Source organism: Ranitomeya imitator, chromosome 4 (assembly GCF_032444005.1).
Source record: "Ranitomeya imitator isolate aRanImi1 chromosome 4, aRanImi1.pri, whole genome shotgun sequence".
Lineage (NCBI taxonomy): Eukaryota > Metazoa > Chordata > Amphibia > Anura > Dendrobatidae > Ranitomeya > Ranitomeya imitator.
In genome coordinates, this window is record NC_091285.1 from 578,235,805 (window position 1) to 578,261,535 (window position 25,731).

The 25,731-nt window shown below is 46.3% G+C and overlaps 1 protein-coding gene across 2 annotated transcripts in view; it reads left to right on the top strand.

Annotated features, from left to right (window-relative positions):
* The window catches only part of DIS3L (DIS3 like exosome 3'-5' exoribonuclease), an 88,777-nt gene that overhangs the window by 16,087 nt on the left and 46,959 nt on the right, over positions 1 to 25,731 (top strand). The window lies entirely within an intron of this gene.

The window sequence follows — 25,731 nt, forward strand, 5'->3', positions numbered from 1 at the left end:
ACCGTTGACTGATTTAACCAAGAAGGGTGCTGATGTGGTCAATTGGTCTTCTGCTGCTGTGGAAGCTTTTCAGGAGTTGAAGCGTCGTTTTTCTTCTGCCCCTGTATTGTGCCAGCCAGATGTTTCGCTCCCGTTCCAGGTCGAGGTTGATGCTTCTGAGATTGGAGCAGGGGCTGTTTTGTCGCAAAGAAGTTCTGATGGCTCAGTGATGAAACCGTGTGCCTTCTTTTCCAGGAAGTTTTCGCCTGCTGAGCGTAATTATGATGTTGGCAATCGAGAGTTGCTGGCCATGAAGTGGGCATTCGAGGAGTGGCGTCATTGGCTTGAAGGAGCTAAGCATCGCGTGGTGGTCTTGACTGATCACAAGAACTTGACTTATCTCGAGTCTGCCAAACGGTTGAATCCTAGACAGGCTCGTTGGTCGCTGTTTTTCTCCCGTTTTGACTTTGTGGTTTCGTACCTTCCGGGCTTTAAAAATGTGAAGGCGGATGCCCTGTCTAGGAGTTTTGTGCCCGACTCTCCGGGTTTGCCTGAGCCGGCGGGTATTCTCAAAGAGGGGGTAATTTTGTCTGCCATCTCCCCTGATTTGCGGCGGGTGCTGCAAAAATTTCAGGCTAATAGACCTGACCGTTGCCCAGCGGAGAAACTGTTTGTCCCTGATAAATGGACGAGTAGAGTTATCTCTGAGGTTCATTGTTCGGTGTTGGCTGGTCATCCTGGAATCTTTGGTACCAGAGATTTGGTGGCTAGATCCTTTTGGTGGCCGTCTCTGTCGCGGGATGTGCGTTCGTTTGTGCAGTCCTGTGGGATTTGTGCTCGGGCTAAGCCCTGCTGTTCTCGTGCCAGTGGGTTGCTTTTGCCCTTGCCGGTCCCGAAGAGGCCCTGGACACATATCTCTATGGATTTTATTTCGGATCTCCCCGTCTCTCAAAAGATGTCGGTCATCTGGGTGGTTTGTGATCGCTTCTCTAAGATGGTCCATTTGGTACCCTTGTCTAAATTGCCTTCCTCCTCTGATTTGGTGCCATTGTTTTTCCAGCATGTGGTTCGTTTACATGGCATTCCGGAGAACATCGTTTCTGACAGAGGTTCCCAGTTTGTTTCGAGGTTTTGGCGAGCCTTTTGTGCTAGGATGGGCATTGATTTGTCTTTTTCCTCGGCTTTCCATCCTCAGACAAATGGCCAAACTGAACGAACCAATCAGACCTTGGAAACATATCTGAGATGTTTTGTTTCTGCTGATCAGGATGATTGGGTGTCCTTTTTGCCTTTGGCTGAGTTCGCCCTTAATAATCGGGCCAGCTCGGCTACTTTGGTTTCTCCGTTTTTCTGCAATTCTGGTTTCCATCCTCGTTTCTCTTCAGGGCAGGTTGAGTCTTCGGATTGTCCTGGTGTGGATACTGTGGTGGATAGGTTGCAGCAGATTTGGACTCATGTAGTGGACAATTTGACATTGTCCCAGGAGAAGGCTCAACGTTTCGCTAACCGCAGGCGCTGTGTGGGTCCCCGACTTCGTGTTGGGGATTTGGTTTGGTTGTCGTCTCGTTATATTCCTATGAAAGTTTCCTCTCCTAAGTTTAAGCCTCGTTTTATTGGTCCGTATAGGATTTCTGAGGTTCTTAATCCTGTGTCTTTTCGTTTGACCCTTCCGGCTTCTTTTTCCATCCATAATGTATTCCATAGGTCATTGTTGCGGAGATACGTGGAACCTGTGGTTCCATCCGTTGATCCTCCTGCCCCGGTTTTGGTTGAGGGGGAGTTGGAGTATATAGTGGAGAAGATTTTGGATTCTCGTATTTCGAGACGGAAACTCCAGTACCTGGTTAAGTGGAAGGGTTATGGTCAGGAAGATAATTCCTGGGTCTTTGCCTCTGATGTTCATGCTGCCGATCTGGTTCGTGCCTTTCATTTGGCTCATCCTGGTCGGCCTGGGGGCTCTGGTGAGGGTTCGGTGACCCCTCCTCAAGGGGGGGGTACTGTTGTGAATTCTGTGGTCAAGCTCCCTCTTGTGGTCATGAGTGGTACTTCGGCTGGTTCTGTCCATGAGCTTCCTCTGGTGGATGTGAGTGGGGCTGCGGCTTCTGAGTTTCCTTCCTCAGGTGACGAGGTTAAGTCGTTAGGTGCTGCTCTATTTAACTCCACCTAGTTCTTTGTTCCTGGCCTCCAGTCAATGTTCCAGTATTGGTCTTGCTCTCTCCTGGATCGTTCTTGTGGCCTGTCTGCCCTGCATAAGCTAAGTTCTGCTTGTGTTACTTTTGTTTGCTATTTTTTCTGTCCAGCTTGCTATATTGGTTTGTCTTGCTTGCTGGAAGCTCTGGGACGCAGAGGGAGCACCTCCGTACCGTTAGTCGGTGCGGAGGGTCTTTTTGCGCCCTGTGCGTGGTTGTTTGAAGGTTTTTGTGCTGACCGCAAAGCTATCTTTCCTATCCTCGGTCTATTCAGTAAGTCGGGCCTCACTTTGCTAAAATCTATTTCATCTCTGTGTTTGTATTTTCATCTTTACTCACAGTCATTATATGTGGGGGGCTGCCTTTTCCTTTGGGGAATTTCTCTGAGGCAAGGTAGGCTTATTTTTCTATCTTCAGGGCTAGCTAGTTTCTCAGGCTGTGCCCGAGGCGCCTAGGTCTGGTCAGGAGCGCTCCACGGCTACCTCTAGTGTGGTGTGATAGGATTAGGGATTGCGGTCAGCAGAGTTCCCACGTCTCAGAGCTCGTCCTATGTTATTAGTAACTATCAGGTCATTTTCAGTGCTCTTAACCACCAGGTCCATTGTGGTTCTAAATCACCAGTTCATAACAGAAGCGCACCTGCACTATGGCATGCTAGGGCGCTCCACCCACATTTTCTGGCGCTTCTTCCCTGGCACGGGAGCGATCGTTTCCCTCGGCAACGCTGGTATTGCTCTCGCCGGCTGCAAAAATTTAGGCCCCGGCTTGGGCTTATTCATGGAAGTCATGAGGCTCCGCCCACATCACATCTGTGGCTCCACCCCCCATAATTGGCGCCTCTCACGCTCTGCGAGACTTTTCCACCTCTGCAACTCCCGCTGGCTATCTTGGTCCACCCTGCCGGCGCACACACACACACGCGCACGCACGCACGCACACACACACACACACACACACACACACACACACACACACACACACACACACACACACACAGGCTATGGTTTTATATTAAAGGGGCACAATGACTCTGCATCCGGGTAAGGAAGTACTGCTCTCTCCCCTGCATCTTCCCCCTGTACTTAGCATGACCAGTATCTCCTTCCTTGACCCGTATTCCCTGCTCTTAACCCCTTCATGACCCAGCCTATTTTGACCTTAAAGACCTTGCCGTTTTTTGCAATTCTGACCAGTGTCCCTTTATGAGGTAATAACTCAGGAACGCTTCAACGGATCCTAGCGGTTCTGAGATTGTTTTTTCGTGACATATTGGGCTTCATGTTAGTGGTAAATTTAGGTCAATAAATTCTGCGTTTATTTGTGATAAAAACGGAAATTTGGCGAAAATTTTGAAAATTTCGCAATTTTCACATTTTGAATTTTTATTCTGTTAAACCAGAGAGATATGTGACACAAAATAGTTAATAAATAACATTTCCCACATGTTTACATCAGCACAATTTTGGAAACAAAATTTTTTTTTGTTAGGAAGTTATAAGGGTTAAAATTTGACCAGCGATTTCTCATTTTTACAACGAAATTTACAAAACCATTTTTTTTAGAGACCACCTCACATTTGAAGTCAGTTTGAGGGGTCTATATGGCTGAAAATACCCAAAAGTGACACCATTCTAAAAACTGCACCCCTCAAGGTGCACAAAACCACATTCAAGAAGTTTATTAACCCTTCAGGTGCTTCACAGCAGCAGAAGCAACATGGAAGGAAAAAATGAACATTTAACTTTTTAGTCACAAAAATTCTTTTAGCAACAATTTTTTTTATTTTCCCAATGGTAAAAGGAGAAACTGAACCACGAAAGTTGTTGTCCAATTTGTCCTGAGTACGCTGATACCTCATATGTGGGGGTAAACCACTGTTTGGGCGCACGGCAGGGCTTGGAAGGGAAGGAGCGCCATTTGACTTTTTGAATCAAAAATTGGCTCCACTCTTTAGCGGACACCATGTCACGTTTGGAGAGCCCCCGTGTGCCTAAAAATTGGAGCTCCCCCACAAGTGACCCCATTTTGGAAACTAGACGCCCCAAGGAACTTATCTAGATGCATAGTGAGCACTTTGAACCCCCAGGTGCTTCACAAATTGATCCGTAAAAATGAAAAAGTACTTTTTTTTCACAAAAAAATTCTTTTTGCCTCAATTTTTTCATTTTCACATGGGCAACAGGATAAAATGGATCCTAAAATGTGTTGGGCAATTTCTCCTGAGTACACCAATACCTCACATGTGGGGGTAAACCACTGTTTGGGCACATGGTAAGGCTCGGAAGGGAAGGAGCGCCATTTGACTTTTTGAATGAAAAATTATTTCCATCGTTAGCGGACACCATGTCGCGTTTGGATAGCTCCTGCGTGCCTAAACATTGGCGCTCCCCCACAAGTGACCCCATTTTGGAAACTAGACCCCCCAAGGAACTTATTTAGATGCCTAGTGAGCACTTTAAACCCTCAGGTGCTTCACAAATTGATCTGTAAAAATGAAAAAGTACTTTTTTTTTCACAAAAAAATTCTTTTCGCCTCAATTTTTTCATTTTCACATGGGCAGTAGGATAAAATGGATCATAAAATTTGTTGGGCAATTTCTCCCGAGTACGTCGATACCTCATATGTGGGGGTAAACCACTGTTTGGGCACTCGGCAGGGCTCGGAAGGGAAGGCGCGCCATTTGACTTTTTGAATGGAAAATTAGCTCCAATTGTTAGCGGACACCACGTCGCGTTTGGAGAGCCCCTGTGTGCCTAAACATTGGAGCAACCCCACAAGTGACCCCATTTTGGAAACTAGACCCCCCAAGGAACTTATCTAGATACATATTGAGCACTTTAAACCCCCAGGTGCTTCACAGAAGTTTATGACGCAGAGCCATGAAAATAAAAAATAATTTTTCTTTCCTCAAAAATGATTTTTTAGCCTGGAATTTCCTATTTTGCCAAGGATAATAGGAGAAATTGGACCCCAAATATTGTTGTACAGTTTGTCCTGAGTACGCTGATACCCCATATGTGGGGGTAAACCACTGTTTGGGCGCACGGCAGGGCTCGGAAGGGATGGCACGCCATTTGGCTTTTTAAATGGAAAATTAGCTCCAATCATTAGCAGACACCATGTCACGTTTGGATAGCCCCTGTGTGCCTAAACATTGGAGATCCCCCAGAAATGACACCATTTTGGAAACTAGACCCCCAAAGGAACTAATCTAGATGTGTGGTGAGGACTTTGAACCCCCAAGTGCTTCACATAAGTTTATAACGCAGAGCCATGAAAATAAAAAAAAAAAATTATTTTCTCAAAAATGATCTTTTAGCCTGCAATTTTTTATTTTCCCAAGGGTAACAGGAGAAATTTGACCACAAAAGTTGTTGTCCAGTTTCTCCTGAGTACGCTGATACCCCATATGTGGGGGTAAATCACTGTTTGGGCACATGCCGGGGCTCGGAAGTGAAGTAGTGACGTTTTGAAATTCAGACTTTGATGGAATGCTCTGTGGGCGTCACGTTGCATTTGCAGAGCCCCTGATGTGGCTTAACAGTAGAAACCCCCCACAAGTGACCCCATTTTGGAAACTAGACCCCGAAAGGAACTTATCTAGATGTGTGGTGAGCACTTTGAACCCCCAAGCGCTTCATAGAAGTTTATAATGCAGAGCCGTGAAAATAATAAATACGTTTTCTTTCCTCAAAAATAATTATTTAGCCCAGAATTTTTTAATTTTCCCAAGGGTAACAGGAGAAATTGGATCCCAAAAGTTGTTGTCCAGTTTCTCCTGAGTACGCTGATACCCCATGAGTGGGGGTAAACCACTGTTTGGGCACACGTCGGGGCTCAGAAGGGAAGTAGTGACTTTTGAAATGCAGACTTTGATGGAATGGTCTGCGGGTGTCACGTTGCGTTTGCAGAGCCCCTGATGTGCCTAAACAGTAGAAACCCCCCACAAGTGACCCCATTTTAGAAACTAGACCCCCCCAAGGAACTTATCTAGATATGTGGTGAGCACTTTGAACCCCCAAGTGCTTCACGGACGTTTACAACGCAGAGCCGTGAAAATAAAAAATCATTTTTCTTTCCTCAAAAATTATGTTTTAGCAAGCATTTTTTTAGATTCACAAGGGTAACAGGAGAAATTGGACCCCAGTAATTGTTGCGCAGTTTGTCCTGAGTATGCTGGTACCCCATATGTGGGGGTAAACCACTGTTTGGGCACACGTCAGGGCTCGGAAGTGAGGGAGCACCATTTGACTTTTTGAATACGAGATTGGCTGGAATCAATGGTGGCGCCATGTTGCGTTTGGAGACCCCTGATGCGCCTAAACAGTGGTAACCCCTCAATTCTAACTCCAACACTAACCCCCCCACACCCCTAACCCTAATCCCAACTGTAGCCACAACCCTAATTCCAACCCTAACCACAACCCTAATTCCAACCCTAACCCTAAGGCTATGTGCCCACGTTGCGGATTCGTGTGAGATATTTCCGCACCATTTTTGAAAAATCCGCGGGTAAAAGGCACTGCGTTTTACCTGCGGATTTTCAGTGTTTTTTGTGCAGATTTCACCTGCGGATTCCTATTGAGGAACAGGTGTAAAACGCTGCGGAATCCGCACAAAGAATTGACATGCTGCGGAAAATACAACGCAGCGTTTCCGCGCGGTATTTTCCGCACCATGGGCACAGCGGATTTGGTTTTTCATATGTTTACATGGTACTGTAAACCTGATGGAACACTGCTGCGAATCCGCAGCGGCCAATCCGCTGCGGATCTGCAGCGAAATCCGCACCGTGTGCACATAGCCTAATTCTAAAGGTATGTGCACACGCTGCGGAAAACGCTGCGGATCCGCAGCAGTTTCCCATGAGTTTACAGTTCAATGTAAACCTACGGGAAACAAAAATCGCTGTACACATGCTGCGGAAAAACTGCACGGAAACGCAGCGGTTTACATTCCGCAGCATGTCACTTCTTTGTGCGGATTCCGCAGCGGTTTTACAACTGCTCCAATAGAAAATCGCAGTTGTAAAACCGCAGTGAAATGCGCAGAAAAAACGCGGTAAATCCGCCATAAATCCGCAGCGGTTTAGCACTGCGGATTTATCAAATCCGCAGCGGAAAAATCCGCAGAGGACCAGAATACGTGTGCACATACCGAAACCCTAACCCTACCCCTAACCCTATCCCTAACCCTAGCCCTAACCCTAACCCTAGCTCTAACCCTACCCCTAACCCTAACCCTACCCCTAACCCTAACCCTATTCTAACATTAGTGGAAAAAAAAAATTTTCTTTATTTTTTTATTGTCCCTACCTATGGGGGTGACAAAGGGGGGGGGTCATTTATTATTTTTTTTATTTTGATCACTGAGATATAATCTATCTCAGTGATCAAAATGCACTTTGGAACGAATCTGCCGGCCGGCAGATTCGGCGGGCGCACTGCGCATGCGCCCGCCATTTTGGAAGATGGCGGCGCCCAGGGAGAAGACGGACGGGACCCCGGCTGGATCGGTAAGTATGATGGGGTGGGGGGGACCACGGGGGGGGGAATCGGAGCGCGGGAGGGGTGAAACGGAGCACGGGGGGCGTGGAACGGAGCACGGGGGGGCGTGGAATGGAGCACGGGGGGTGGAACGGAGCACCGGGGGGGTGGATCGGAGCACGGGGGGGTGATTGGAGCACGGGGGGGTGATTGGAGCACGGGGGGAGCGGACAAGAGCACGGGGGGGAGCGGAGCCCTGTACTGAGGGAAGCCGGAGCAGTGTACCGGCCAGATCGGGGGGCTGGGGGGGCGATCGGAGGGGTGGGGTGGGGGCACATTAGTATTTCCAGCCATGGCCGATGATATTGCAGCATCGGCCATGGCTGGATTGTAATATTTCACCCGTTATAATAGGTGAAATATTACAAATCGCTCTGATTGGCAGTTTCACTTTCAACAGCCAATCAGAGCGATCGTAGCCACGAGGGGGTGAAGCCACCCCCCCTGGGCTAAACTACCACTCCCCCTGTCCCTGCAGATCGGGTGAAATGGGAGTTAACCCTTTCACCCGGCCTGCAGGGACGCGATCTTTCCATGACGCCACATAGGCGTCATGGGTCGGATTGGCACCGACTTTCATGACGCCTACGTGGCGTCATGGGTCGGGAAGGGGTTAAAAGTACAGGACCAGTGTTCTTGGTCTTAAAGGCACACGACAAGGCTTGGAAGGGAAGGAGCGCCATTTGACTTTTTGAATGAAAAATTGGCTCCAATCTTTAGCAGACACCATGTTGTGTTTGGAGAGCCCCTGTGTGCCTAAAGATTGAAGCTCCACCACAAGTGACCCCATTTTGGAAACTAGACCCCCCAAGGAACTTATCTAGAAGCATAGTGAGCACTTTAAACCCTCATGTGCTTCACAAATTGATTCGTAAAAATGAAAGTGTTTTTTTTTCACAAAAATTTTCTTTTAGCCTTAATTTTTTCATTTTCACATGGGCAACAGGATAAAATGGATCCTAAAATTTGTTGAGCAATTTCTTCTGAGTACAGTGATACCTCACATGTGGGGGTAAACCACTGTTTGGGTGCACGGCAGGGCTCGGAAGGGAAGGAGCGCCATTTGACTTTTTGAATGGCAAATTAGCTCCAATTGTTAGTGGACACCATGTCACACCAAGAAGCACTCACCATAATCCCCTTTTGTAATGAAAATCATGCGCTCCACTCGGTTCTATGACGCTATTTCCGGCTACTCCACGCGTGGGAGGCGCCGGTCTTTTGGCGCCAGCTTCATTACAAAAGGGGATTATGGTGAGTGCTTCTTATCTCCACAGCTCCTTCATCATTTGCGTGGCTGCTGAACCCCTGTTGAACCCCCGTCATCCCCAACTGGGGGGAAACGCGTCGGGCACTACTTGGGGACTTCCTAAAAGACATTGATCATTGCGGTATCTATTATACTATCTTTACATCTGGGTTTTGTGGATAACAGGATGGGATACCGCAGCAAATAGATGAGTACAGATTTGACATGTTGCATTGCTTCCTCTTTTAAAAAGACGATTGTGTCCTTCCATTATATGTTTGTTGTGCTGAGGTATTTTTTCACCATTTGTTTTCTTTGTATCTGGAAAACCCATATATGGCTACTATTATTGAAATAATTTCTTATAAATTGGTCACATCCTGTGGTGGTATAACAGACACTGATTAGCGCATGGTTTATTACTTTACCCCTGTAATTGGCTGTTTCAGTAAACAGGATGGGACACTGCAGCAAGTAGATGGGTGCATGTATCTAAATTATAACATTGCCTTCTTGTTTGTGATTGGACGATTGTGCCTTCACATTGTGCACTCTTATGCTGTAACATATTTTGCTGGGACAAACATTTTTTTGCATTCTGTCTAACTGTTTATTTATTTTGGGTCAAATTACTGAGTGATGTATCAGTTTTTTCTGGTGATTATAAGGCTGTGTGCACACGTTGCGTTTTTTTCGCGGTTTTTCCCGATAAAAACGCTATGAAACCGCAAAAAAACTGCATACAATAAGCATCCCATCATTTAGAATGAATTCTGCATGTTTTGTGCACATGATGCGTTTTTTTCCGCGAAAAAAACGCATCGCGGTAAAAACCGCAGCATGTTCATTAATTTTCCGTTTTTTTTGTGGATTTCCCACTCCAAAATGCATTGTGAAGTGTCCGGAAAAAAACACGTCAAAACTGCAGCAAAATCGCGGAAAAAACGCATGCGGTTTTCTTGCGGATTTCTTGCAGAAAATGTCCGGAATTCTCAGGAATTTTCTGCGAGAAATCCTGAACGTGTGCACATAGCCTTTACTCTTTGAGGGACATCTGAATTTATCATTTTCTGTTTTGTTTTTTTTACTTTTTTTGATTATTTTTTCTTTTTCTTCTTACGGGTACCAGGGTGTTTTTGGGACACTGCTCTTTTCTATCTCTAGTGCAGGGATTCCAAGGGACCCTAGGGTCAGCCACCGTTGAGTGGGGGCACCTATCGTTAAAATTTATGGTGTCGACCTCCACTGCCAGGCAGGTGTGACTACAGGGACGTGCTATAGGACTCACCAGTATTCCTGTATTGCAAGGATTTTTTAGGGATTTAAAGGGTGAGCCGTCGAGGAGTGGGGGCGCCTACTGCAGTAAATTAAGGAGCCAACCTCCACTGTCAGGCAGGATATATTGTAGTACTATTTAGGGTCCTAAGAGGTACATAATTTGTCTTCCCAAATGTTTAGTGTTATCAAGAAAAATAGAGTATTTTAACTTTTTTTTATTAAAGGTTATATTTTAAGGATCCTTGTTGTTTTCTTGGTTCTTAAGGGCACATGACCAGCATTCCCTGGTCTTAAGGACACATGACCAGTTCAAAGACGGTCACCCTAAATGAGCTCTGGAGCCCTCTGCTGCCAATCCCAGCTTATCCCAGAGTACCTAGTTCCCTGAGTTGGCTTCGTCACTGCTGCAACCCATGGATTCTCTGACAAGAGATTGAATCCCTCCATGAACCCTCTGTGGCTCGGAGTGCTCACAGGACCGATATAGATGGTCTCTTTCCTCCATGCAAGCTGTCAGCTAGCAGGGGCCGCAAGTATTCTAGAAACGTACAGGCGTCTAGAAACGTACACGTGCCTAGAAAACAGAAGTTTCATTTCCTGATCCCTCACCAATGATTTGCTGAGAAAAAGTCTCTGAATATGGATCGGATATTGCCTTGGTTCTGGACTCTCCAGAACTTCAGAAAAGGATGGATTCGCCTATTTATATCATTAACCAATCTCTGTAGATTGATGAGGACTTCGGTTCTACTCTAGATCACGCAGTGTCCCTCATGAGGAAACTAAACTCCCTCGCAGAGCATCTGCCATTCACCTGGACAGGGAACGTCCGGATAAGCGATCCACTAGACAGATACCTCTGCAAGCGCGGTATCCTTTTTCAGCCAATATGCAAACACACGGGGTGTTCCCTCCACGTATACCCACCGAAGACTTGAGATGCCATGCCTGGTCTGATTCTTAAGGGCGACGGGTCCTTTTAAAGGACACCGATCTCCCCACACCAGCAATAGACGAGCATATGGAGTGTCGCCTTCATGTATCCTCTTCTACAGCCAGGCCCAACGCCAGACAACCAGCCCTGTCCACCCAGGAACCTTAACTCTGTGGATGTACAGAGGCTCCCTTTTTTGGCGTCCGAACACCCCCTCTGCATCTCCACTATTTAGCAGATGATGCAAGAAGGTGGACGATGTTCCACCTTCCCTGTTATGAGGATGGTGGTTCGAGGGTTCATCATTTTTAACTCCGCACAGTCAAAAGAGAGACGGTTTTTCCTCCTTCTGCATGCAGCCGTGCATTCTGCCACTGGGCATATTAACCAGGTAGAATCTCCTGTGGCATACCTACCAATATCCCTACCCAATGGGTCATCAATTAAAAATACAACGGACTGCCAGATAGCAAATCTAGTTCGGTTCGTCTTGCAGCCTCCAGTTCAGCGCTCTACCCTCCCTTGGCCGCCGCATGTGTTGCTAGAGCAATGGTCTCTTGGTCAGAGACCTTAACTATTTTGATTTCCTATAGACCCAACCAGCAGTGGATCAGTTGTCAGGACAGTCTAGATCTAAGGGATTTTGGTTCCAAAATGGGGACCGTAAAGTAAGACCGACCCTGAACCTCAAACTTCTACCAAGCTTGACAAGTTCCCTCTTCTTTGGATGGAGTTCCCCGCTCAGCCTTTACTTCAAAGGAAAAAGGTGGAGTTTCTGGCATCCACCGAAATTCGGGATGCATACCTTCACATTCCTATGTTTCCCCCTCTTCAAAAATTCCTTCGCTTTCCCTCTCGCGAACACCCTAGAGGCGTTGTCGTCCTGCCCTATCTGGTTGACTTTCTAGCCGCTCTTTCAACCCGGCGCTGAGTCGTCTATGTCTCTTAATATACCCTCTCTCTCCTGGGCTGGCAGCTAAACTTAGACAAATTTTTCCTCATTTCCAGCCTAGCAGATACTTTTTGAGGATGATCCTGGAATCTTCCAGAAGGTTAGTGATTCTCGCTTGAGACAAAGCCGTGGCCCTTCAATAGGGAGCTCGTGCACTTGTTCACTCATCCCCTCACTCCATTCGATTTGCTAGGAGTGTTCTGAGTAAAATTGGTGATGACATTGGAAGCAGTTTCCTTCTCTTGCTTTTTGCATGGCTTTTAGAGGGTAGTCTCTGAGCTCCTTCCTCATCCAGGGAAGATCCTTTCTCCCGCTTCAATGGTTATTAGTGACTACCGATGCCAGTCCTCTCCTCCTGATCATTGTTTTGGGGATCCGAACGGTACAGCTAGTTCTACAGCAAGTCCACTGCCTTCTTTCGGGTCACCTCATCCGATTCAATCGGACAATCCCACGTCTGTGCCATACGTCAATTATCTAGCAGGTACCCACGGTCAGGCGTCATGGCCGAGGTACCTCACATTCTCTGTTGGGCCACTTGGTGATCTCGGCACTACACATCTCAGGAGTAGAACTCTGGGCGGCGGACGCCGTTAGGGTCCTGCCTCATGTGAGTGGGAACTTCATCCAGAAGTCTTCCATCAGACCTGTCTTCTCTGGAGCACTCCAGATGTAGGTTGGATGGCATCCAGACTGAACGCCAATGTATTCTAAGTTCTGGGTTCGGCCTCCAGGTCCAAAGCCATCGCAGTGCATCCTCTGGTTCTTCCATGGAACCAGTTTCCTTAACCCCTCTTCCACTACTTCCGAGATCTTTTCGGAAGCAGGAAGGGCCCCAGTGATCCTGGGAGATCCGCACTCACCGTGTCAGGTTTTCTCATTTGCGTAACTAGTATTTTTCCATCTTATTGCAACAAAACTGCAAATATGGACTTCCTCGCAGGGAGTCTTCACATGTGGTTCTTCCCTATCGCATACCGTTGGATCTTTGGGACCTTAATGATCCTGGGAGTCTTACAGTAGACTCCTGTTGATCCGGACAGACTTTACTATCAGGGAAGGTCGCCCCTTTTTTTCTCTGCTATCTCTTCATCCTGGTGAGTTTTCGGAGCTAGCCGCTCTGTTCTTTCAGATTTTTTTCCCTTATTACCATCAAGGCAAGGTTGCCCTCAGGCCATCCCCGTCCCTTGTTGCCAAGGTGGTATTATGTTCCCACAGCTATGTGGGCATCGTTCTTCCCTCATCTCTTTCGGCACCAGTCCACAAAACGGAATAGGTTCCCCATATCGTGGACGTGGTGAGTGCTCTCAGTAGGTACGTCTAGAGGATGGCGTCCTTCCGAAGGTTGGACACTTTATTTGGGCTACCTCACTGTAAGAGGACTGCTCCCTGACGGTTACAGGGAGGGTTTAGCCTTTTCATCGGCCATGTTAGCTTGGTGGATTTGTTACGCAATCCAGGAATCCTCCCGTGTTAGATGTCAGCCTATCTCCCTGTCTATCGAGGTTTCTTGGATTCTAGGCACCAGGCGTCTGCACAGCACGCCTGCAAGCTTGCGGGTTCGACCATTCCGCATGCATTCTTGAAGCACTATCATTCCCACACTTCAGAAGATGTGAGTCTGGGCAGGTGGACTCTGCAGGCCGCGATGTCGCACTTGTAAGTAGCAGTTACACAGGGCCTGATCTGATGTTGTCCCCACCCAGGTACTGCTTTGGGACGTCCCATGGTCTGTCTCCCCCCCAATGAGGCGTAGGAGAAATAGGGATTTTTGTGTACTTGTGTGCTTGTTTTATAATTTGACATGCTATAATCTCATATATTTAATGTGACATGCTATATGCTCATATGTTATTGATCTCCTACTGCTTTTGCACCGAACTGGTTAGCTGAGAGCCAGCAGGAGGGTCTATACTGCAGGGGAGGAGCTAACTTTCTTTGTATCACTTGGTGTCAGCCTCCTAGTGGCAGCAGCATACACCCATGGTCTGTGTCCCCCAATGAATGGCTCGGAGAAAAGGATTTTACGGTGAGTACACAAAAATCCCTATTTGGTCATTAACAAAAGTTCATCTCAATATTTTGTTATATATCCTTTGTTGGCAATTACATAGGTCATACATTTTCTGTAAGTCTTCACAAGGTTGGCACACACTGTTGGTGGTATGTTGGCCCATTCCTCCATGCAGATCTCTTCTAGAGCAGTGATGTTTTGGCCTGTCACTGGGCAACACGGACTTTCAACTCCCTCCAAAGGTTTTCTATGGGATTGAGATGTGGAGACTGGCTAGGCCACTCTAGGACTTTCATATGCTTCTTACAAAGCCACCCCTTCGTTGCCCTGGCGGTGTACTTGGGATCATTATCATGCTGAAAGACCCATCCACGTTTCATCTTCAGTGCCCTTGCTGATGGAAGGAGGTTTGCACTCAAAATCTCACGATACATGTTGTCCTGGTCCCTTTGCAGAGAAACAGCCCCAAAACATGATGTTGCCACTCCCATGCTTCATAGTAGGTATGGTGTTCTTTGGATGCAACTCAGCATTCTGTCTCCTCCAAACATGACGAGTTTTGTTTCTACCAAACAGTTCTACTTTGATTTCATCAGACCATATGACATTCTCCCAATACTCCTATGGATAATCCAAATGCTCTCTAGCAAATTTCAGACGGGCCCGGACACGTACTGGCTTAAGCAGGGGGACACATCTGGCACTGCAGGATCTGAATCCCTGGCGGGGTAGTGTGTTACTGATGGTAACCTTTGTTATGGTGGTCCCAGCTCTGTGCAGGTCATTCACTAGGTACCCCTGTATGGTTCTGGGATTTTTGTTCACCGTTCTTGTGATCATCAGAGAAGCCTCTTAAAGAAGAAGATACAGATCTGTGAGAGCTAGAAATTTTGCATTTGGTTACCAAATACCTATTTTCCACCATAATTTTCAAAATAAATGTTGCCTAATCAGACAAGGTGATTTTCCGGACTTCTTTTCTCATTTTGACTCTCATAGTTGTGATCTACCTATGATGTCAATTACAGGCCTCTCTCATCTTTTTAAGTGGGAGAACTTGCACAATTGGTGGCTGACTAAATACTTTTTCTCCCCACTGTGTATATATACAGTGCGCGTGTGCAGATAGAGAGATATATATATCTATATATACACACACGAGCTTCATAGTCTGTGAAAATATATACTAGATTGTGGCCTGATTCTAACGCATCGGGTATTCTAGAATATGTATTTATTTATGTATATAGCACAGGCCACGTAGTATATAGGAGCCATGTAGTATATAGCAGACAAATATTACGTGGCCTGTGCTATATACAATGTGGCTGCTATATGCATACATATTGTAGAATACCTGATGCGTTAATACAGGCCACGCAATATATAACAGTGGCCACGCAGTATATAACACAGCCACGTACTATATAACACAGCCCACGCAGTATATAGCAGCCACACAGTATATAACACAGGCGACGTAGTATATAACACAGGCCATGCAGTATATAACACTGGCCACGTAATATATAGCACAGCCCATGCAGTATATAGCAGCCACGTAGTATATAACACTGCCCATGCAGTACATAACAGTGGCCACGTAATATATAGCACCGCCCACATAGTATATAACACTGCCTATATAGTATATAGCAGCCACGCGGTATCTAACACAACCCACGTAGTATACAGCAGTGTGGGCACCATATCCCTGTTAAAAAAAAAAAAAAAAAAAAAATTAAAATAAAAAATAGTTATATACTCACCCCTGGGATCCACCGAAGCTCTGGCGATACGCGCGCGCGACTGCCGTCAGCTTCCGTTCCCAGGATGCATTGCGAAATTACCCAGATGGCTCGCGAGACCGCTAAGTTTTCTGGGTAATTTCGTAATGCATCGCCAGGAACGGAAGATGGCGGCAGGCGCGTGCGGCTCGGCGGACTACGGAGGGTGAGAATAGCAAGTTTTTTGTTTTTTTTTTACTATTCTTAACATTACATTTTTTTACTATTGATGCCGCATAGGCAGCATCAATAGTAAAAAGTTGGGGACACACAGGGTTAATAGCAGCGGTTACGGAGTGCGGTACCCACGGGCCGTTACCGCTGGCATTAATCCTGTGTGAGCGGTGACTGGAGGGGAGTATGCGGGCGCCGGGCACTGACTGCGGGGAGTAAGGAGCGGCCATTTTCTTCAGGACTGTGCCCGTTGCTGATTGATAGTGGCTGTTTTGCCGCCACCAATCAGCGACTTGGATTTCCATGACAGACAGAGGCCGCGACCAATGAATATCCGTGACAGAAAAAAAGAAAGACAGAAGGACAGACAGAAAGACGGAAGTGACCCTTAGACAATTATATAGTCGATATATATATATATATATATATATATATATATATATATATATATATATATATGTATGTATATGTCAATTACGTCTGCCCCGTACAGTAAAATCACAGCGTGACCTGACAGAATATATATATTATATATTCTATATTATATATATAAATATAAAACAAAGAAGAACTGCTTACATTTTTGCGCCAGGAGCAGTGTGAAAGACTGGTGGAAAGCATGCCAAGACGCATGAAAGCTGTGAATAAAAATCATGGTTATTCCACAAAATATTGATTTCTGAACTCTTCCCGAGTTAAAACATTAGTATTGTTGCTTCTAAATTATTATGAACTTGTTTTCTTTTCATTATTTGAGAACTAAAAGAATTGGGGGGTTTTTTGACCATCTTTCTTTGTCAGAAAAAAAAATTACAAAATTTGTTGCTTGAAAACATGTTGTCAAAAGTTTAGACTAAAATAACAATTTATATTTTACTCAAAAATATACCTATAAAGAGAAATATCAGATGAACTGAACATTTTGCAGTGGTCTCTTAATTTGTGCCAGAGCCGTGTATAAATACATATACATGCTGTGATTTTACTGTACGCGGCAGACGTAATTGAAAAAAAAATATATATGTGTGTGTGTGTGTTTCATATATGTAATAAAGTCAGGAGCTGCATGTTCTCTGCCTCTCCTCCTCTCTGAAGTTTTTCACAGAGAGTATTGGGTGTACGAGCGCAGAGAGGAGCAAAAAAAAAGAGATCGCTCCTGGCCCTTATGTGCCCATCTGCAATACACTGTGTGTGTGCATGCGTGTGGCTAGCACAGCCAGAATCAATACTCATGCACACACACGGCACCCATAATGTGGTGGTGCACCATCTCGGGTGTCAGGTCTGAGCATTCCTACATGAACAGTTCCCTGGAAAGTGGATTGGTCGTCGTGGGCCAGTTGAATGGCCGCCAAGGTCTCCCGATCTGACCCACATAGACTTTTATCTTTGGGGGCATCTGAAGGGCAATTGTCTATGCTGTGAAGATACGAGATGTGCAGCATCTGAAACAATGGATACTGGAAGCCTGTGCTAACATTTCTTCTGTGGTGTTGCTATCAGTGTGTCAAGAATGGGAGAAGAGGGGTGCATTGACAATCAACACAATGGGCAGCACTTTGAACACATTTTATAAGTGGTCATAAACTTGTAAATAACAAATGAAAGAATAAAGTTGTTCCGTTAAAACCAAGCACACCATTGTTTTTCTTGTGAAATTCTCAATAGGTTTGATGTGTCACATGACCCTCTTCCTATTGAAAAAAATAAAGTTGGATCCAAAATGGCCGACTTCAAAATGGCCGCCATGGTCACTACACATCTTGAAAAGTTTTTCCCTCCCATATACTAATGTGCCACAAACAGGAAGTTGATATCACCAACCATTCCCATTTTATTTAGGTGTATCCTTATAAATGGCCCATCCTGTAGTATGATTTTTATAGGGGTCTTATAGCACTGTATAATATGCATTTTGGGAGTAACAGACTCCTCTTGATTTTTTTTTCTCACACCTCAGAAAAGGCAGAGGGGGGAGGCTCCTGCTGCAGCTGGACGCAGAACAGTGGGGAGCATTCAAAGGTTCTTGGCTGAGCTCCAGGGAGACACAAGGTAGATTTTTTTCAGTTTTAGTTGAAATATTGGATAAACGCCTTCTCGTTGAGTCTATTTTAAGTGAGGATATTTTTCTTTTTTTTTTGTGATTTTGTTTAGTGCGCCTTTTAAATGCATATAAAAAGCTCAGTCTATCTGCTTATCCCTCCAGTCAATAAGAACAGAAGAAATCAATACTGGGAATCAAATGTGAGTGTAGAATTAAATGGGAGCTTCCTCAAAGGATGGAAGGAGATAAGCGATGGAGGCATTTAACATGGCTTAAGTGTAGATAAGAGGCTGGAGATATTAAAATGACAGAAATGAAGTTGACCATTTAAATGTGTGAAATGGATGCTAGATCCTTCCTCGGGGCGTATTCATTTGTTAGTTTGGTCTGAGGGAAACCTGAGGGACAAGCAGAATTTTCTTTTGAAGAATCAATTGCTTTTCATGTTGATTAATGGCAAGTACTTAAAAGTCAATCAACTAAGAAACGTTTACCTGAAAACCCAAGCCATTTATTCCAGGAACTAATGGAATGCAAATGTGGGTGGATCAGTTTTTGCGTTTTTGAGAAAAATTTGTTTCTTTTTGGAAGACGCAATACTCAAGGATCAGGTTATGGTTTTGATTTGTATGGCATGTAATGTCACTAATGTCCTCGTACTGACATGTAGGAGACCCTAAAACCTAATCGCTATGACCAGTAATCACTGTCTTCAAATTCAATGCGTTTTTGCTCATTCACTCATGTGGATGTTTGGTCCATCTACCGATAGTACTGTAACTGGACAATTGCAAGTGAATGAGTTAGTGCATAATAACCTAGCTTAGTGCATAGTAATATTTTTGCATATGAACCTAGTGTTAAAAAAAAAAAAAAAAAAATGCTGCATGCACTACTCTGATCTGATATTTGTATCCGACTGACGCCATTAAACTAATTGGGTGCATATAAATGGTTTCCATATGGACAAGATTGTTAATTGCATCTATTTTTAACTGATCTATTGGAGATATTTTGACTTAAGAAATTGTATTAACCTTGTATTTTTCCTTTTTATTGATGTATAACACTGTATGGAAAGAATGAGCAAGCAAATGGAATATGGAAGACCATACAGGTGTAAAATAGTTTGCTTCTTCGGGATGAAGAATGAATAATTTTTCATACTCATCTGACCCAAGCCTTAGTGCAAAAATACGTGGTTCAAAGTAACCTAAATCTAATAAATTCAATCAGTAGGTTGAAACTGAAGCTTAAGATGCTAAGGAAATATATAGCAAAGGCTAAGACGCATTAGTACCATGTATTAATTGCCACAGTGGCATAATTAGAACAACCAATATGCATCCCAACCAATGCCATATAGTGCAACACCTGTGCTGAGGCTAAGACGCATTAATTAAGGCCATGTATCATTTGCCACAATGGCTTAATAAAACAATGTGCATCCCAGGCACTGCAGTATGGTGCACCACCTGTGAGCCGGGTCTCATCTCAATTGTTTGTGCACGGAATTTGGACAGAGCTAGAAGTTAGACAAGGGATTCCCAGTGCAAGTGAAACATTGCATATAAATGGGGTCCAACTATGTGTTAGGGGCACAAAGTTTTTACCTGGATCCAAGTAGCTTGCACATACTGTAAATGGGCCCCATCTCTCTGCCCCGTCCCTATGGATTGAATTTATTCGGTTTAGGTTACTTTGAAGCACGTATTTTTGCACTAAGCACTTTACTTCTTTGTGTCTCATAGTATTGTAGCTTTTGTACATTGAACTTATAGTATATACCTGTTGGTTGCAATTTTTTTACTTTGTAGCAACAATCAGTTTTTCTCCTTTGCCTCATTGGGGGACACAGGACCCTGGTGTTATGCTGCTGCCACTAGGGGGACACAGGACCCTGGTGTTATGCTGCTGCCACTAGGAGGACACTAAGTAATACTGAAAGAATATCTCCTCCCCTGCAGTATACACCCTCCTGCTGGCTCCAAGTGAACCAGTTCTTGCTTAGTGTCTTTAGGAGGCACTTGGGTCTGCTTTCAGACCCCACCGTTTTTATTTTTATTCTATTTTTCCCTTAACGGAGCGAATGGGGATGACTGATCCTTTCTAGGTTCCGATCTCCCCCGAACCATCAACAGGCGAGAACACGGAGCGTCCCTCCCCGCACCCTTTCCTGCACCGTTTGATGCCAGCCATGAGCTCACCTTACGGGCGACGGTTCCTTCACGTTCCGATCTCCCCCCTCTATAGCAGGCAACCACATGGAGTAGCCCTCCATTTACCTCTCCTGGAGCAGGTGCATAGCCGGACATGATGTTTATGGCGTCCGTGCAGCCCCCCATTGCATCACCACTGTTATAGCGGATGATGGAAGGCGGCAGAAGCTCTCCACCCCCTCCCTGACTATGGCGACGGTGGATTGAGCACTGGCCCACCGCATCGACCGTGAGTACACCTGCGGGGCCGAGGCGCTTGGGGGGTCCTGGTCCCTGGGATAAGGGAAGTCCGCATATACTTTAAAGCCCGGGTGCGTGGGTCATGTCGGTCCGCACAAATAGCGGCCGCGGTGCTGCAGGCCACAACCGCAAGCTTAAAATTTAGCCCCCGGCTTTTCTCTTGTCCAGGCCGGAATGTTGGCTCCGCCCACCAGCGGTTACGGATGCCCACTCTCTCTGGCGCTTCTCGTTCTGCGAGAAGCGCCTTCTTTTCCTGATCTCGGCAGCCATCTTTGGACACCCACAGGGCTGATGCTGCAGCGCTGCTCCAGCGTTTTTGAATCACAGCTTCAGGGATTAGTGATTTCTGTGGACATTGCGGACCTCCCACGGGGACTCAAGCCCCAGGACCTGGGTAAGCTGCAGAAACATAGCTTACCCCTTCCCCTGCTAGTAATCGCTCTCCTCAAGGCTACACTCTGTCTCAATCAAAGCCTAACAAAAAGTCTGGAAAACCCACACTGTGTTTTTTGCTGCTTGTACCGCTTGTAAGGAATCTCTTCCCCGGGGTCACAATACTGCGTTATGTTCAGCTTGTGAACCGGTGACTGCTCTGGAACCACCTGTTACTTTTACCGAACCCAGTGAGCCTAGTCCCCCTGAGTGGGCTACCTCCCTTACCCAGTCTATGGCATCCCTGGCCAAAGCGTTAGACTCGTTCCGAGACCCTTCCTCTAACCAGGGCACCTTTACAGATAATGCTTCCAAAGATCAGAACCCCCTTGTACACTAGGGGTCGTACCTTACCAAGGAGCTCTCGCTCTTCCAGGAAAAGGACTCATGCCTTGTCCCCAGTCCATCACCGGGAATCGGGTTCTGAGAGTTCCATTTCTCGCTCCCCTCCCTTGGGTCTAGTAGAGAACCTGGCTCAGAGGACGATTCTGACACGTCCCTAGATCAGGAATTTCAACACGATCAGGAGACACTCAACTCTCTCATTGAGTCAGTAAACAAGGCCCTAAAGCTAGATGAGGAACCTTTATCTAAATCGTATCATGCTGTGTCCTTTAAGAGGACCAAGCGGGCCACCAGAGTGTTCGCCAATCATCCCAAATTTAAGGAAATCGTTGAATCTCATAGTATCCGTCCAGATAAACGCTTCACAGGGCAAAAGCTCATGGAGTCAAAATATCCCTTTTCTCCTGATCTAAGAAAAGATTGGTCACAGTCCCCTCTGGTAGATCCTCCAGTATTGCGCCTAGCTACTAAATCTATTTTATCCTCTTCAGAGGGCGCCTCGATCAAAGACCCTACTGATCGTCAGATCGACAATATGGCTCGTTCAGCTTTTGAAGCTTCAGCAGCCGCACTCTTTCCATCTTTTACCGCTACGTGGGTGGCTAAGGCTATGACCCATTGGGCTGAGGTCTTGTCTTTAGCTGTTCTGGATACAAATCTTCCCCCCCGAGGTAGCAGATCTTGCTACTCAGATAGCCAGAGCTGGGGATTTTCTAGTGACCGCGTCTCTGGATGCCACTGACTGCGCTTCTCAAGCAGCAGCAAACGCCATCTCCATTCGGAGGTCCTTATGGTTCAGGGACTGGCGTGCAGATTCTGCTTCCAAAAAGTCATTGACTTCCTTACCATATCAGAGCGGTCGCCTTTTTGGCGAAAGACTCGATCAATTAATTTTTGACGCCACTGGAGAGAAGAGTAAATTTCTCCCACAACAGAAACTTTCGGCCCTTTCGGAACCAGCAACAGCAGGCTCGGTCCCGATTTTTTTTTTTTTTTTTTTTTTTTTTTTTTTTTTTCCGTTTCAACTCAAATTGGCCCTCTACTTCCACATCTTCCGGACCTGGCCAGGCACAACATAGGGGTAGAGGTCCCCAGACCTCTTACAAACCTTCCCCTTCATGGAGAGGCAGGCATAGGCAGTCAGCATCCAGGGGGTCCAGACCGGGCAGATCTCCCACACAATGACTCCTGGTGGTATCCGGAGGACACCCTCAAAGGAGGTGGCCGCCTGCTTTCCTTCACCGACGCGTGGCTCTCGGTTGTTCACGACGAATGGGTCCGCGACCTAGTGTCCTCCAGATACAAGATAGAATTCTCCTCTCTTCCACCAAATCGTTTTTTCCTGTCTTCTCCTCCCAGGGCAAAGGCATCAGAGTTTTTTCAAGCCATAAACTCTCTAAAAGAAGACGGGGTTATTATCCCGGTCCCTCAAAGCGAAAGGTTTCAAGGTTTTTATTCAAACCTGTTCATTGTTCCAAAGAAGAATGGTACAGTACGGCCCATACTGGACCTAAAACTGCTGAACAAGTTCGTCAGGGTACGACGGTTCCGAATGGAATCGCTTCGTTCTGTCATCGCCTCCATGGAAAAAGGCGAGTTCCTGGCGTCTATAGACATCCAGGACGTGTACCTCCACATTCCAATTTTCCCTTCTCACCAGAGGTTCCTTCGCTTTGCAGTTCAGGAACAGCACTTCCAATTCGTTGCTTTGCCTTTCGGCCTCTCCACCGTTCCCAGGGTATTCACCAAGGTCATGGCGGCCGCCGTGGCCATCCTTCACACCCGAGGCGTGGTGGTGCTACCGTATCTAGACGATATCCTCATCAAAGGCCCCTCTTTCCACGCCTGCAAGTAGGCCATGAATATCACCTTAGATTCTCTTTCTCGCCTGGGTTGGAAGATAAACTTCAAAAAATCTTCGCCAGTACCAGCTCAGCGAATTTCCTTTCTAGGAATGATATAGGACTCGTCCCAGGGGTTGGTGTTTCTTCCCCCGGAAAAGATCTCAGCCTTACAGCGGGAGGCTCAGAAGCTCTCTCAACCTCGCACTCACTCTCTGCGCTTCAGTATGAGAGTCCTCGGCAGGATGGTAGCAGCCTTGGAGGCGGTTCCATTTGCCCAATTACACCTCCGTCCCTTACAGCATGCCCTCCTGGCTGTTTGGGACAGGAACCCGTTCTCCCTCAACCGTTGGTTCTTCCTTCCCCAGCGAGTCAGACAGTCTCTCAGGTGGTGGACATTAAAGTCCTCCCTGAATCAAGGGAAGTCTTTTCTTCCAGTACATTGGCTAGTTGTGACAACAGATGCCAGTCTTCTAGGCTGGGGAGCGGTGTTCTTACATCACACTGCTCAGGGCCGCTGGTCACTTCAGGAATCACGCCTTCCGATCAACATCTTAGAAATTCGGGCAATCAGGTTAGCTCTTCTCCAATTCCATCTCTTCCTGGCGGGTCGTCCCATCAGGATTCAGTCCGACAATGCCACTGCAGTGACATACATCAACCGACAAGGGGGAACCCGCAGCATGGCAGCCATGAAAGAGGTAGGCTGCATTCTCCGTTGGGCCGAGGAAAACCGCTCAATAATTTCTGCGGTTCACATCCCGGGAGTGGACAATTGGGAGGCAGATTTCCTCAGTCATCAAGGCCTCGACTTCGGGGAGTGGTCTCTCCATCCGGAGATCTTGCACCAGATCTGTCATTGGGGAACTCTGGACGTGGATCTGATGGCCTCACGGCTAAATTCCAAGGTTCCCGACTTCAAAGCTCGGTCCCTTGATCCAGCCATCGGGGCAGATGCACTCGTACTCCTGTGGCATCATTTTTCAGCTTCCGTACATATTTCCCCCGCTCCCCTTACTGCCGAGAGTCATCAAGAAGATCAGAACGGAGGGAGTACCAGTAATCCTGATTGCGCCAGATTGGTCGCGCCGGGCGTGGTACGCGGAACTAGTTCAGCTAGTCACCGATGTTCCCTGGCGATTACCGAATCGCGCAGACATGCTATCACAGGGCCCCATTTACCACCAGAACTCCGAGGCCCTGTGTTTGACGGCATGGCCGTTGAGTCCTGGGTTCTAACCCAGGCAGGTTTCTCTCCGGAAGTCATCTCTACCATGATCAGCGCTAGAAAGCCTACGTCTATGCGCATTTATCATTGCACTTGGAAAACCTTCTTTTCCTGGTGCAACGGCCGGGGACGTTCTCCTCTTGAATTTTCCATTCCTTCCATCCTCGAATTTTTACAAACGGGTTTGGACTTAGGTCTCGCCCTTAGTTCTTTCAAGGGGCAGATTTCAGCCCTGTCCATTCTGTTCTAACGCAGGATTGCCAACAGATTACGAGTGAAGACGTTCATTCAGGGAGTCTCCCATAGGGTGCCGCCCTATAAGATGCCATTGGAACCAAATGGATTTGTTCAGCTATTCATGAGTCCTACCGAGTCAGAGGTCATCCTTTCCCAGCAGGGATTAAGGCTCATTCCACTCGGTCAGTGGGTGCATCTTGGGCCATCCGGCACCAAGCTTCGGCAGCACAAGTTTGCAGAGCTGCGACTTGGTCCAGTCTGCATACGTTTACAAAGCATTACCATATTCGTTCTCAGGCCTCGGCAGATGCGACCGTCGGCAGATGAATTTTGCAAGTGGCTGTGCCGCATCTGTAACCTGTGGGTACAAGGAGCAATTACAGTTGATTGTTCCCCACCCAGGAACTGCTTTAGGATGTCCCATGGTCCTGTATCCCCCAATGAGGCGTAGGAGAAATAGGGATTTGTGTACTCACTGTAAAATCTTTTTCTCCGAGCCAATCATTGGGGGACACAGCACCCACCCCGTTAGCCTAACGACTTTGGTTTTCTGTGTTGGCTTGGTTTTGACATAGTTCATCCTGGTTAAATGTTAAGTTCCTACTGCTTTGTTACCGAACTGGTTCACTTGGAGCCAGCAGGAGGGTGTATACTGCAGGGGAGGAGCTATTCTTTCTGTATTACTTAGTGTTCTCCTAGTGGCAGCAGCATAACACCCATGGTCCTGTGTCCCCCAATGACTGGCTCAGAGAAAAGGATTTTACGGTGAGTACACAAAAATCCCTGTTTTGAGTCCCTTATCGCTCCTCTTAGTCTTGCATCTTAAATATTTTAATCGTGTTTTTTTATCATGCAATTCAATAAAAACATTTTTTTAATGTTTTATATTTATTGTTATTTTTCAGCTACTCTTTCACCTTATGGTTTAATTTACTCTTAGGTTTTTAGTGAATTATACTGATGGGGAATGTAGATTGTGAGCCCCAATGGGGAGAGCAGTGATAATGTCTGTAAAGCGAGGTGTAATTAATGGCGCTATATA